The sequence below is a fragment of the Gracilinanus agilis genome, chromosome 6, assembly GCF_016433145.1.
Source record: "Gracilinanus agilis isolate LMUSP501 chromosome 6, AgileGrace, whole genome shotgun sequence".
Taxonomy (NCBI): Eukaryota; Metazoa; Chordata; class Mammalia; order Didelphimorphia; family Didelphidae; genus Gracilinanus; species Gracilinanus agilis.
Window position 1 is genome coordinate 4224773 of NC_058135.1, and position 14661 is coordinate 4239433.

Genomic DNA, 14661 nt, shown 5'->3' on the forward strand with positions numbered 1-14661 from the left:
TCTCAATTTTGGTCATTGCTATCTTAGCTTCTGACTCACAGGGTTTTACCTTGGAACAATCTTCTTTTTCATGTCAGAGGCCTGAGTGAGGGCAGGTAGATTTGTGGTGTCTTTTGTGTGGTGGTGCTCCAAAGTTTTTTGCCCTATGGCTATCTTCCTCAGCTGCTGCTGCTGCCCTCTGAGCTCCATCTCTAGTAGCTTGTATTTTCAAATGTGGGTCTGTGGTGTATCATGATGCTCCAAGTTTTGCACTGAGGTTATATCTTCCCAGCCCCTGCTGCCACCGCTGTGGCCATGCTGCTACCCCAACTGCAGGACTGAGTTCTGAGCTATTAAGCCTCAAGGCTCATTGCCAAGGCCTGGTACAGTCCTCAGGGGTAAGTCTGTGGTGCTTTCAGCCAACCCCCCAAGAATCTGGAGATTTCCCTGGCCCGGACTCTGACTCTGACCCTTTAGGTGAGGGGGAGTGGTGAGGGGGAGTGGTCAGTCTGTGCTTTCCCTTGTGCAGTTTAGCTCCCTTATAGCATGGGAATCCTCTCTCACTGCCTACTTTTCAAGCTGTGTCCAGTGGGAGAGCCCCTTTACTCATTTTGTTTTTACTTCTGTCGTTTTCAGATGCTTTATAATGATTGGTTTGGAAGAAAATTTTGAGAGGCTTGAAGATTTACCTGCTACGATGCCACCATCCTGGCTCTGCCTTTTCTCTCATTTTTTGATTATTGATAGCTTTGATTTCTTCATCTGAAAACTGCCTTTTTATATCCTTTGACCATTTACCAATTGGGGAATGACTTGGATTCTTATAAATTTTACTTATTTCTTTATATTTTTGAAAAATGAAACGTTTATTAGAGAAAGTTCTTATAAACATTTTTTTCTCAGTTTGCTGCTCTCCTTCTAATCTTGGTTGCATTGTTTTATTTGTACAAAACCTTTTTAAGTTTAATATAATCAAAATTATTCATTTTACAACTTATAATATTCTTTATCTTTTATTTAGTCAAAATGTCTTCCCTTCTGCTTAGATCTGACAGGTAAACTATTCTATGTTCCCCTAATTTACTTATAATATCACTCTTTATTTTTAAATCATATTCCTATTTTGACATTCTCTTGGGATAGGGTGTGAGATATTGATCTAAACCTCATTTTTGCCATACTATTTTCTAATTTCCCAACAGTATTTGTCAAATAGTGAGTTCTCATTCCAAAAGGTAGGATCTTTGGGCTTATCAAATACTAGGTTGCTCAGATCATTTATCCCTTATCTAGTCCATTGGTTCACCCTTCTATTTTTTAGTCAGTTCCAGGTAGTTTTGATGATTACTGTTTTATAGTACAGTTTAAGATCTGGTACCACTAGGCCACCATCCTTCATGCTGGGGACCATCAACCCATGCTGCCTGACATGGTCACAGAGGGGACCTCAAGGAAGTGCATGGCAACCTCAGGATGGTTGGAAACCCCTCACTCAGATACGCCTGTGTGACTCTTCTCTTACTAACACTCCTTATTATTGGAATTATTGTGACCAATATCCCTACTCAGCCCCAAGGAAAATCAGAAGAACAGTAAAGGTTGTTACTAGAACCCTCACAGGCCCCCTACAGACTCTTGGGAAATTCCCACCTTTACATGTAGTAATACAGAAATTCCCCGAGAAGTCACTTCACAACAAACCAGCAAATAGTGAGTTAATGTTAAAGATTTTAAAACCCTAACTTAGATCTCTCATTCCCATACACAGGTGCCTGCAAAAACAGGCTAGAACAGTCTCCAAGTTTCCCCCCTCCCTGATCCCTGATTCGGTACAGTACATTAACGTAAAAGAACAATGAATGATAAATGGAGAAATCGTCTTCCGTGAAAAGATATGTACATTCCCACTACTATAGCCCAAGAGATATGTCAAACACACCTTGAAAAATATTGAAAGTTACTGGAGAATGAAAAGTTGTAACAAAGTTAATGTATGACTTAATATATTGTCTCTAAAAAGATATATAATGAGAATGGATTTCCATGCCAACATTATGTGTGATCTCAAAGCATATAAAAAAGTGTATAAAAATAAACCTTACTCAAGGCAGATCAGAGCAGTATTCATGATGCCTGCCTTGCTGACATTCAGATTGTCTCTCATTCATCTTAACATGCCGATGTTGTCCCACCACTGAGACTTCCTGGACCTGTGGGAGTTAGACTCCCACACCTTCACATGTTTTTCATTAGTTCCCTTGATATTCTTGATCTTTTGTTCTTCGAGATGAATGTTGTTATTATTTTTCTAGTTCTATAAAAGTTTACAACACTTTTCATCTTTTCACTTTTCTTGAATTCTCACCCTCCCCCACTTTGATATGGTAAACAATCTCATATGGATTTTACATGTGCAATAACAATCCTTTTGTTGAAGGAAACTTGAACAAAATAAAATTAAGAAAGTGAAAAAAAGTTTGCTTTGATCTGGATTCAGATTCTACTACTTTTTCCTCTGGAAGCAGATGGCATTTTTGATCATGAGTTCTTTGGGACTGTTTTGGATCATTGTATTTCTGATAATAGCTAAGGTCATCATAGTTGTTTTTCGTACAGTATTCTTGTCTCTGTATACAATGTTCTTCTGATTCCACTAATTTAACACTACTTCAGTTCATGTAAGTCTTTCCAGTTTTGTTTTTTCCTGAGCTTCTCCTGCCCCTCATTTTATATATCACAATAATCTTCCATTACATTATCATAACTTGCTTAGTCATTCCCTAATTGAAGGAAATCCCTTCACTTTCCAATTCTTTGTCCCCACAAAAAGAGCTGCTTTAAATATTTTTGTATCCATAAGTCCCCCCACCCCTCCTTTTATCTCTCTAAGATACAAACCTAGTAGGGGTATTACTGGTTTATAGCCCTTTGGGCATAGGTCCAAATTACTCTCCAGAATGATTGATTCGGTTTACAATTCCCTCAACAGTGCATTAGTGTCTTATTTTTCCCATATCACTACAAGTTTTATCATTATCCTTTTCTGTCTAAATAGTCAATCTGATAGATGTGGTGTGATACTTCAGAGTTGTTTGAATTAGTGATTTAGAACAATTTTTGCATGACTAAAGAGCTTTACTTACTTTGTTTAAGAACTGCCTGTTTATATCCTTTGATCACTTAGCAATTTGGGAATGACTTTTATTCTTTTTCTGTTCAACTCATTTTTCTATGTGTTTGAAAAATGAGGCTTTTATTAGAAATTTGTAGAAATTATTTGTACCATTATATGAATTACTCTCCATCCTATATCCCCCTGTTTAGCTTCTCACCACCACATTCAGGCCTGGGAAATTTTTAACGAAATAAATAAAAAAATGTTAAAAATAAAACTTTTTACTTTCAAAAAACAAATAAAAGGTGCATCAATACCAAAAGAAATATCTGAATGTTTACTAATATAGGGATTTGGGAAGTACGCAAGAAAAAATATTACTAGAGAATGAAAGTCCTTCTCTGATACTTCATCATGGCCAGGATGGGACCCTCCATTACCTTTCCAATGAAGTAAATATTCTAACTATTATTGTATTGCTGGAAATGTTTCCAGGGTGTCTGCGGAAACAGATTTTGCTTTCAGGAGCAACAACAAGAATTATGTATAGTGATTATTCATAGATAAATTGTGTAATTCAGGGTTGCTAGCAGAAGCCTCTTTCAAATTCAACTGTAAGCAGCCCTGGCAGTTAGGTTTTAGAATTTTCAGAAAGTCAGTTGGAGCCTGAGGCTATAAATAGTGCTAAAGTTCCAACTGATGGGCTTTTGCCTTCTGGCTTTGGCTTTGCCTGTTGGCTTTGCTTTTTGGCTTTGCCTTGGCCTGTACTTTTGTCTTTTGGGGCATTTGAACCTAACTGATTTCTCTGGACCTCTCCCTGACTTCTCCATATTACATCTCTGCTATTTTCCCTGAATTTCACTTTGGGCCCTGGGAGGAAGGGTGGGTTTGGTAGTTGGACATCGTGGGTTTAGTTTCTGTAGGTAAGTAGGGCATCCTAAAACAAGCCACCCCTAATTTAGTGATTTGATAAATACTTTACTTCAAAGGCAGTCAAACCTTCCTGACTGGGAGAGCCAGCCTCTCTCAGTCTAACCCTCTCCTGTGACCCATCCCCCAGCACCAGCCCTCTCCCTTGCAACAGTTAGAAAAACTAAAAATTCTTTCCCTCTGATTATCCCTGACATTAATAAATCCCCTTTGTCATCTATACAAAGTCTTTGGTGAATCATTGTATTGAAGATTAAGGCAAGGGCTGAAGAGGGAAGGAATCATTTTCTTTTATTTCTTAAGGGAATCACAGGCATCCATCTTGGCAGGAAGTACCTACCCGAGACTTCCTATAGACATCAATTTCACTGATAGGGAGGAGCCCTTTTGACTCCTCCCTCAAGGGACTCTAGAAATTAACAAGAGAAACCCTCCAGCCAGATATAAAACATTTCTTACTGGCTCAATTCCTCTCGTACCTTAGAGATACCTTCTCTGACTGAAGAATCCAACCTATTTCCTCCTGGTACCTTCTGTCTCTAGTTTCAGTGAATAAGCCTGTTTGAGCTGCCCTCCTGTATACTTCCATTTATTCCCTTACCTTCTATATTCATCCCTTCCCTATACTCAGCTATCCCCTTCAATCCTCCATCCAAATCACCCTATCACCTCACCACCTTTATCCCTCCTCACTACCCAGATTGCCTGAGATCTGTCTTTGACTATCTGCATAACATTATTACCCCTCCTTTTCATTATTTTTCCTTTTCATAACAATTGTGATTTAAATATTAATGGGGAAGGCTTGCTCAGTGAAACAGGAAAGGTACAAATGGGAAGAATTTTGTTGTGTTGAGTGCCTTTAAGCTATGAAATGTCATCGTATTATGGTTAATTTTGGATAAAGTACAATGAGTTACTAGGAAATATTCTTCAGCAGAAAATTATGCTTGAATGTACAATGTCTTATGTGACTAAGTTCTGTCATTCTATTTTACAGCTGCCATATATAATATGTGAATGCCTGTAAATATATATATATATATATGTATGTATGTATATATACATATACACATACACATATATTCACTTACACATATAAATAAGTACATAGCTCTATGCATGTAAATTAACCAATCAACATTTACAATACATCTACTTTGTGCCAAGAGGAACTCTACTAAGTTCTGAAATATTTTGGTGTCTGGGGGCTTCAGATGAAGGAGGTTTTTAAAATGATAATTTGGACTGTGTTCTATTAGAACTGAGGTTAGCTATGAATCTAGGTCCTTTTTGTTCTCCAAGACCTGAAAGAACAGGAAGTATTTAATGTCTTTTATGTGTTATTTTGCATGTGCAGTTTGCCTTGTTTGAGTGTGTAAGGATGGGATTTGTGTAAGGGGGATGGGACAAAAGGAGCCAGAGAAGGAGTGGCTGACAGTTGGTAACAGTTACCAACAGTTACAACCAGAAAGAATTCTCGGGGAGGAGGAAGGAGGAAGGAACTTCCAGAGGAGGACTGAGAGAGGAGAGGAGGAGAACATCTCAGCTCAGATCCAGTCCTAAAGGCTTCCTAAGGATCTTCTTTGGAAATTGAAGCTCTGAGTCCCTGGTCAAAAATTCCATTGCTTCTCTCACCCATCAAGACTTCAACCAATGAGTAAGTTAAGTTTTTGGACTCCATTTTTGGAGCGATCTCTTAGTCTCCTTCTCCCAGTACCCAACTTTGCTGAGAGACCCCCATTCAGTCAAAATTTACAATTATAGAAAGGTATAGAAACAGAAAACTAGAAATAGTAACAGAAGAAGAGGCGGGGGAAGAAGCTTAGGCGTTGGAGCCATTAAGGTTCTTACCTAAGCAAGGGACTCCATAGGAATAGAGAAGAAGGTACCCCAAATCCTTCTGCCCTTCACCCCTTTCCCCAATCCCTGAATCATGATTAATAAAAGCCATTCATTAATCAGATAGTGTTCCAGAGTGCCTGAGAGACAACAAGGGAGATGGAAACCACAGCTTGGTCTGGCTGCCTCCATCTTGGAGCCAGACCACCTGCCGTGAAGTTGACTGACCTTGGGGGAGGCTTGTGGGAACCCCGACTTCATTCGGAATCAGATTGGGGTACCACATACCTCATCTTATAGGGAAACCTTGCCCCCAACTCCTGTGGGGTGGCACCACCAGCCAGGTCAACCAGTTTTGGGGTGACACCCTCTCAAAGTCTCCCAGTGTATATTAGGCATGAGGGGAGAACTAGAAGAGAGTCTCTCCATACAGACACACTCTCTCTCTCTCTCCCATTCTATCATAACATTGGTTATTGGCTCTCTTTATTATCACAAGTGTCACCAATTCTCTCTCAGTTATCAGTAGGGTGATGAATATTAAGTGTTATTAAAAAGATAGACACACCAGCTTTGATATCAAGGATCAAAAAGATAGGTTTTACTTTTATTGTTTTTGATAATGATACATAACTTTATTGATATTCTCAACAATGGTTTTAATGGAAGTAAAATTATTTTAAGGATTATTTTTAGTTGTTTCAATTTGACAATCTAAGTTGAGTATCTTTTTTCACAGCTCATTTTGCTTGTTACTCCTTGGACAAATCATTAGAGATCCAGGGATACTTTTCTTATTTGGAAAGCAAAGATTGAAGCAGGGACGGAGAGGTTCTTGAAAACTGACTTTTGGATGACTGTAGATTAGACTCCCGTCTGTAGCATTGTAAAATGCTATACACCCTCTTTCATAGTCAAGAAAGATGCCCAATTTATCAATAGACCGCCTTAAACAAATATCATGATATGAATTGCAGAGAAAAAAGTCATTCCCTACTCTGAAGCCTGTAAGGGTATAAACATCCCCAGGTAACCTAGAGACATTGCCTTTTCTTCTGATTGATTCTTTACAGATGCCCACTTCCCACTCTGTTTTATCCCCTATCTCTATTTCCCAGTAATGCTTCCCTGATGTGAAGCTTTGAGCAGCCAAAACAGTGAGAGCAAAGTCAAATCTTTCTGGGTTGTCAGGCACATCCTGTGGGACACAGTCATATTTGACACTCTTCAAGTCACACGGTAAGATGAGATGGGGATTGGCAGTTTCTGGATCCAATGTTATATCCCCTGTTAAAAAATAAGTAAAAAAGAGAACAATCACCTTGGGTTCTAGGGCCTGGAGTTTAACAATAAAAGGGAAAAAAAGTTCCTTAAACTGGGAGCACCTCATGGTGTGATACTCTAGTCACCATACACACAGGTATTTTATAATCTTTTTTTCTTTTAACCCTTAACTTTTATCCTAAGACAGAAGCCTTGGAAGGGCTAGACAATTGGCCTTAAGTGATCTCTTCCAGAAAGTGTCTGATGACAGATTTGGTCCCCAAACTTCCTGTCTTCAGGCATGGTGTTCTATTAATTGAGCCACCTAGTTGTCTCTGCAATAACTCTTTGGGTAGTTGTCCTACTTCTGACACTCACTTGACCTAATGACTTATTTTTCTAGTAGCTCAATTTCCTTTAAAAAAAAGGGGGTGGTGGATGGGTTAGACTGGTTGGTCTGAGGGATTCTCCCAGTATTAGCTTAATGCTGGACCCTATGTTTTAAAGCTTTCATTGAATATTTAGCTACTTTGGAGTAAGCATCAACTATACCCAAGCAGTATGCTGGCATGGGAAAGATATAGAGAAATTATCATGTACCTGAAAGAAACTCTATTTCTGGTATAACATTCTTTTAGTATACATTAAAAAAGACAGGAAAGGTAAAGATTCAGCCTTTGGAAGAACCAGTTTTTCTGTTACCCACTTTTGAAAAAGAGGATCCACAGAGGGAGTCACTCTTTTCTATTATGCCAGATAATGCTATCTTCAAGTAGTTTATCATCTCTCAGAGGAAATTTGGGACATGCACAGCTCCATAATAAAAAGAGCACATTGTAAATAATATGGGAACTCTTGGGAATCCTGAAATATCAACTGAACTTTCCAGGGGTGACTTACTATAAAAAGTCATCAGCATTTCTGTCATGCCAGGGATGATACACTTTGACCATCTTGGTGAAGCAGCCACTGGATCTTGAAGGAATAATTCTTCATTCCTATAAAGAGGACACAGAGATTGTACTGAGAGATAAGGGAGATATCTTGATAAAATGACAATAATAACAAAGTACATTTAAGGACTATGATTCCCAATTTCCCTCCTTTATACAAGCAGACCCCTTCACAGATTGTTTGTCTCTGGCTCAGCTTGCCATAGAAAAGGAAACTTACCTTTCCAAAGTTTCCTTTGTATTCTGGGGGAAGAAAAGTGAGAGAGTTTTAATCATCTTGTCAATCAATTCTCATGACATTTTCTTTTTCAGAGAATACATGTGTACTTCCCTAAAGTCCTTTTTCTCTGTCTCAAATATTTTTCAGGGAAACTATAAATACAGAGAAGAAAAAGAAAGAAACTGTAGAATTGTTAAGAACAATATTGTGGCCATTTGGGTGGGGGGGGACTGATGTCATCTGGCACTCTTGTGAAAGTGGGGAAATCATTCTATTGTGAATGAGGGATCATTCTTGCCAATCCCATAACTCCCTCTCTTTTACAAAAAAAAAAAATAATAATTATTTCTGACAGAGTCCACATGTTGCTTTTATAGAAAAAGAGAATAACAGGTAAAAAGTTGGGAAAAGGTTGAAGGTCTGGAAAACTGGAATTCATCCTTTGCAAAAGTGGGTTTGGGTGGGTAATATGGGTTGTGAGATTAAAAAGACATCATCTTATCTTCTGCAGATGGAAACTGAATAGAGTGCAGAAGATTCCAATTATCCTAAAGCCCAAAGGATCAAAGAAGCCATCCGTTCTTACAAATCTCACACCAGAGAAGAGATGTTGAATTACTTGTTTATCAGGGGAAAAGTAGAATGTTAGCGTAACTGGAGATCTCAAATCTTACCTGCACCTACTCATTATCCATGAATAATGTCTACAGTATTTCAGAAAAAACAAAAACCTTAGATGCCATTTAAAGTATTCCTATGATAGGGAAATCAGCACCTCTGCAAGGAGACCAAATCATTTTGGAAAACATCTCTGCAGAGTGAGAGCATCCCTTGGCAGACAGATTGTGGGACTTGGATTCATGAAGGTTTGAGCTCAAATATTATCTTTGCCACCGAGGACCTGTGTGACTCAAAGTAAGTCTTTCAGTTGCTCTAAGTTGTGTCCTCTACTTTAGGATAGGGACAATAATAATTCTCTTTCCAATCTCAAAGGACTGTTGTAACTCAAAATTTGAATAATGGATGTGGGCTATTTTGAAACGTCAAGCTGATTTCAGAGATATGATTATTATTATTCAGTCTTGGACCCATGACCTAGGTTCTTCCCTCTGACCCTATGGGGTCCAGTCTGGTACATAATTAGTGCTATCATCTACTGTCATTATCCCACTTCAATTCCCATCTCTCATTCTAACCATTCTCAATTTTTATTTCAAGCACTGACCTGGAGCATTTTGATTTGAGTTTTCTCAAAATTTTCCTCTACTTCTGACATCAACATTTTCAGATTGTGGATATGTTGGCTCAGTCTGGCATTGCTCTCTTCAAACTTTTCCAAGTTGTCTCTTACTTCCTGGTCCAATCTTTGCAAATGGAGTTGTTCCTCCTTTAACAGGAACTGGTGCTTCTTCCCAAAATCAGACATAACCAAGTCTTTCATAGTCTGTACCTCTAACTGTCACCAAAGAAATTATGAAAAAGGAAAGAAATGAAAAGTCAAGAACTATCAGGACCAGCATTCATGAACTTTGATTTCAGATACAAGTTTTCTATCTCCCTTTGCAAAACTTTCCATGTACAAGCTCAATAATATAAAATGAAGACACTTTTGAGGAGTAATCATGATGGAATTGAAAAATAGTTTTCTTCTTAAGGAAGAATACTCCAATGTACATCAAGGCTAGTTTCTCTATAAAACTACAAAGTTAATCAGAAAATTGAATCTTCATAAACAGCAGATTTTTTTAAAGCAGATTTTGATAAAAAAAAAAGTTCTACAGATATTTGGTATTAAAATGTTAATGCATAAGAGCAATAATACATTATTGCTTTTGATCATTCATAGAAATTTGTTACAGTAACCAAGTCTAATTTTTCTTTTTTGTTCATCATGAACTACTCATTTTATGAAGGCCCTTCAAGAAACAATATGCTTACAAATTTAGCAAGGGACAGACACTTACTTTACATTGTGCTTGTTTCTCTTTTACACATTCTAATTTCATTTGAGGTTCATTCTTTTCATCCTTTAAGGCATTTTTTAAACTCTGGACTTTCTCCTGAAAGAAAAATAAAACAACAACTTAGTTAAACCTCTATTTTAGGTCAAAATAATTCCCAGTGTTTTAGAATTTCTCAAATATTCTGAACCTTTGCATGGGCCAACCCTCCTTCCCACCGCCCCCCTCCAGAATGCAATATTTAAACTCTGCTTTAGTAAGTTGCTCTCTTCCTTGAAGACATATTTTATATTCCAAAATGTCCTTCATTTTTTCTTAGAGAGTGAGACTGAGTATGTTGGGCAACTATGCATCCCTTAAATTCAATTCATCTACAAGTCAAGATATTACTCTGTGATGTCACTGACTTTCTTCAAAAAGAAGGAAGATGAGAAAGAGTATTCCCCCAATCCTCAACTTAGATGATCTCAGCTACCAAATTTAATCCTGTTGATTCTCCTTCTATTACTACCATATTTACTTCCAAATATCCTTATCATCTTTATGAAGTGAAAAGCTCCTTACATGGAAGGACTGTAGCATTCCTTTGACTTTTATTCCCAGGAACTAGAAAAAGGTCCTGGCACATAGTAAACCTTTTATTAATGTTTAATTGTGTATCTGGTACATTTTTTCCCCTCAGATTATAGCATTATGCTTTGGTATGAGGAACTATTGCCCACTACTAGAAGTGAGGACAAATATGAGCATATTTGCACAAAAGTAAGTACTGAATCTCTTGGAGCACACTAGTGGGAAGTTATAGAACACTCATGTTTTGCTGCCTCACCCTTTGAGAATCCTTGCTCTACATAACATCTGTCTACACAAGATTATCACCAAGTCACTAGATTACCAAAAATTACAAATTCATTTGGGAGAGTCAAATGGAAAACTTAAAATCGACTCAACCTATAAAATGATCCCGGGGCTCTTCTTCCAGCATTCTGAAGGTGCCAGTGGGAGTACTTCCTACTAATCATTTTTGAAGCACTCACCTTGAGCATCATTTTCAGTTTCACGATCTTTTGGGATGGGCTGGCCTTTCTTTCCTCAATTGCTAATTCATCCATTGCTTCCTTGTCCAGATTTTGTAAATAAAACTGCTCTTCTTCCAACAAGAGCTGATGCATTTTCTCATATTCTGATATAACTGACTTTTTGAGAGACTGACCTTCCATCTGTCACCCAAGGAATTGGAATAAAAGAAGGAAAGAAAGGACAATGAGTATCAGTGTCAGGGACAGTATCAAACTAAAATTCATGGGACATATGTTAATAGATACAGCTTTCCAATCTATTTCTTCAAATTTTTCAGTTGCAATGACAATAAGTTACAAAACCCTTTTCCTGAGGAGTAATTGATTATGGAAAGGCCAGAGAGTATTTTGTATAAAGGAATACGTGAAGAGTCCCCAAATGTATACTAGAATTGATCCCCTCCAAGACTATCTAAACTCCAGTAGAAAAAAAAAATTTCTTATACATATGTTTGAAGATCATATTTTTAAAATATCTACTGCTATTTTCAGATTAAAATGCTTATGAGGGGTCAGCTGGGTAGCTCAGTGGAGTGAGAGTCAGGCCTAGAGACAGGAGGTCCTAGGTTCAAACCCGGCCTCAGCCACTTCCCAGCTGTGTGACCCTGGGCAAGTCACTTGACCCCCATTGCCCACCCTTACCACTCTTCCACCTATGAGACAATACACCGAAGTACAAGGGTTTAAAAAAAATGCTTATGAATAACAATGTCAAGATCTTTCATTCTTAATACAGACATAGTCCTTTATGGAATTTCATTTCTTCTGCCTTTCTTATCACCATTCCATCTAAAAAGAGCTTTCCAGATATGAGGCTCTTTAACCTTTTATCAAGAACATTCAGACATTTACCTCACTCTGCACCTTTCTCATTTTCTCACATTCCAGGGTATTTTGAAATTTCTCCTTCTTTGTCCTTAAAATAGTCAATGTCTCCTGGAGCTTCTCCTGCAAGAAAAAACAAGCCCTTGTCAAATCTCTGTTTTATACCAATGTCCCCAACTGATTATAAGGAGAGTTGAAAGGACTGACAATAAAACTCTTCCATGATTGAAAATAAACAGTTCATCTTACCATACGCTGACCAGCAGCCTTTTCCAAAGGAAGGACTTTGTGGTCTTTGTGTGCTGGTGTTAGAAAGCAAGACCCACATAAGGGTATGTTGTCATCCTCACAGAACAAGGAAACTTCTTTCCCATGTTTGTCACAGCTCGTCATATCCCTGACGCTCTGCAATATATGAGGTCTAAGCAGTTTGCCAATGACAGCCAGGTTCTGCAACCTCCTATTGTACAAAAATTCTCCATTTTGAATGATTTTCTCGCATATTGGGCAGGTTTTTGCTGTATGAACTTCCTCCCAGTAACTGCGTACACAGTCTTTGCAAAAACTATGACCGCAGTGTAGAAGTATCGGGTTGTTGAAATAGTTTGCACAAATGACGCAGGTGAGATCCTCTTTGAGGCTTTCAAATTGCCAAAAGGCAGTCATGTTCCCAGACCTGGGGAGAAAAAAGTCAGTTAAAACTGGGACCAGAGCACTCATTTCAGAACTATTGGACAGACTGGTTTTCAGAGATTGAGGAAGAGTGGAAGACTTGTATCAGAAGTGAACTATATCCTACATATATCCTAAGCAGATGCATAAAATTTCCCAAGTCTAAGGCCAGTGTAACCAGAAAAATGGAAGTCTCAGTACTCAAGAGTTTATGGGCTAAGGTATGATTCTACCTACTGCTTATATCTCATCTCTAGTCATTTTTTTGACAAAATGTCTTACTCTATGGGATCATAGTTACTTTTGTTTGTTTGTTTTTCCCTAGATTCAACTCAATTCTTACAACTAACTCCGGGACAGGCTGTTAGGGTTGTGGCTCTTTACCCAGACACCACTGTGTGACACAGTGAAAATTATGATTTGAGGAAAAATTCTGTGTCCTGAAGACAGGATCATTCATGTGGCTCAGAGTCTCTACTTCCCTATCTCTAGTCATCTCAAAGACGACAAAATGCTATTTTCATGTCATCATGCATTTTCGCCTAGAAGACCATGGGACCTGATAGCCCTAGAACTGAACCTGATCTGTCTCCCAAGTACTCTGGGTGTTAGAGGCTTCCATCTATCATTTCTCCTTCCTACCTTCTAGTACTCTTATCTCTCAAATCAGAGCCACCACGTTCTGCTAGAAACAAACAAAACAGGGGGCATCTGGGTAGCTCAGTGGATTGAGAGCCAGGTCTAGAGACGGGAGGTCCTAGGTTCAAATCTGGCCTCAGACACTTCCCAGCTGTGTGACCCTGGGCAAGTCACTTGGCCCCCATTGCCTAGCCCTTAGCACTTTTCTGCCTTACTTATAATACAATATTGTGTATTGGCTCCAAAACTGAAGATAAGGGTTTTCAAAAACAAAACAAACCCCTCTTTAATTACACTAGTTTAACTTGCTTTATAGGTTAGAGATAATTGATCTCATTTCCAAGGGTTATATGAGATAAGGATAGAGTAGGCAAAATCTTGCTTCATTCAGTCTTTTCCCCAAACTGCCTATTCATTACTTAAATTGGGTTAAAAAAAATTTTTTTTAACTTCCCACAGTTACATTGTGATTGATATACCTTTCTAAATGGGAAAAAGAGAAAACTCTTTCCAAGAGGAGCTTACCTTCTCGATCTTTCTTCAAGGATATTCAACTCTTTCCTGAGTCTCTGTCAGCAGAAAATGAAAGTACTTCATCGGTGAGTTCTTTTATACTGTTAGCCTTGCTTAGCTCCTCCCCCTAATCAACAAAGTGTTAACTCGAATGACCTGAGGGTGCTTTCCAGTTCCTGATTCTGGTGAATCCTTACCTAGGTGAGTTCACACCTTGGTGTTGCAACCTACTAATGGGTCACAGTGTTCACACGGCATTCCTGCTTAAGCAGCTGTGACCAGGACTGTGTTCTCTAAGTGCACATTGACCAAAAGCAGATTCCCAGGCCAGTGGAGATCGCCTCCAGTGCCAGTGGGAACGCCAGCCTGAGGTCTCCATGTTTGAAAGCCACTGGACAAGGAAAGGGAGGTGGAATACCTATCTCTGGGCTGGCTGGCCTCTTCTAACTAGGCTCTTTCTTATCTCATCACGCCATCTCTGGCAAAAGGCAGCACAGTCTGAGCAAGCTAAATGGGGAATCAGATCAAGAAAGGTTCTCTTCTCTAACTCTGTCTCTCTCTCTCCCCCTCCCCCTCTATCACGCTCTTTAGAAATGTTCATAAATCTAGAAATAAGTCTCCAGACCAATTTTATTTATAACATGCCTCTTCCTTTGGGTTTTCAAATTTG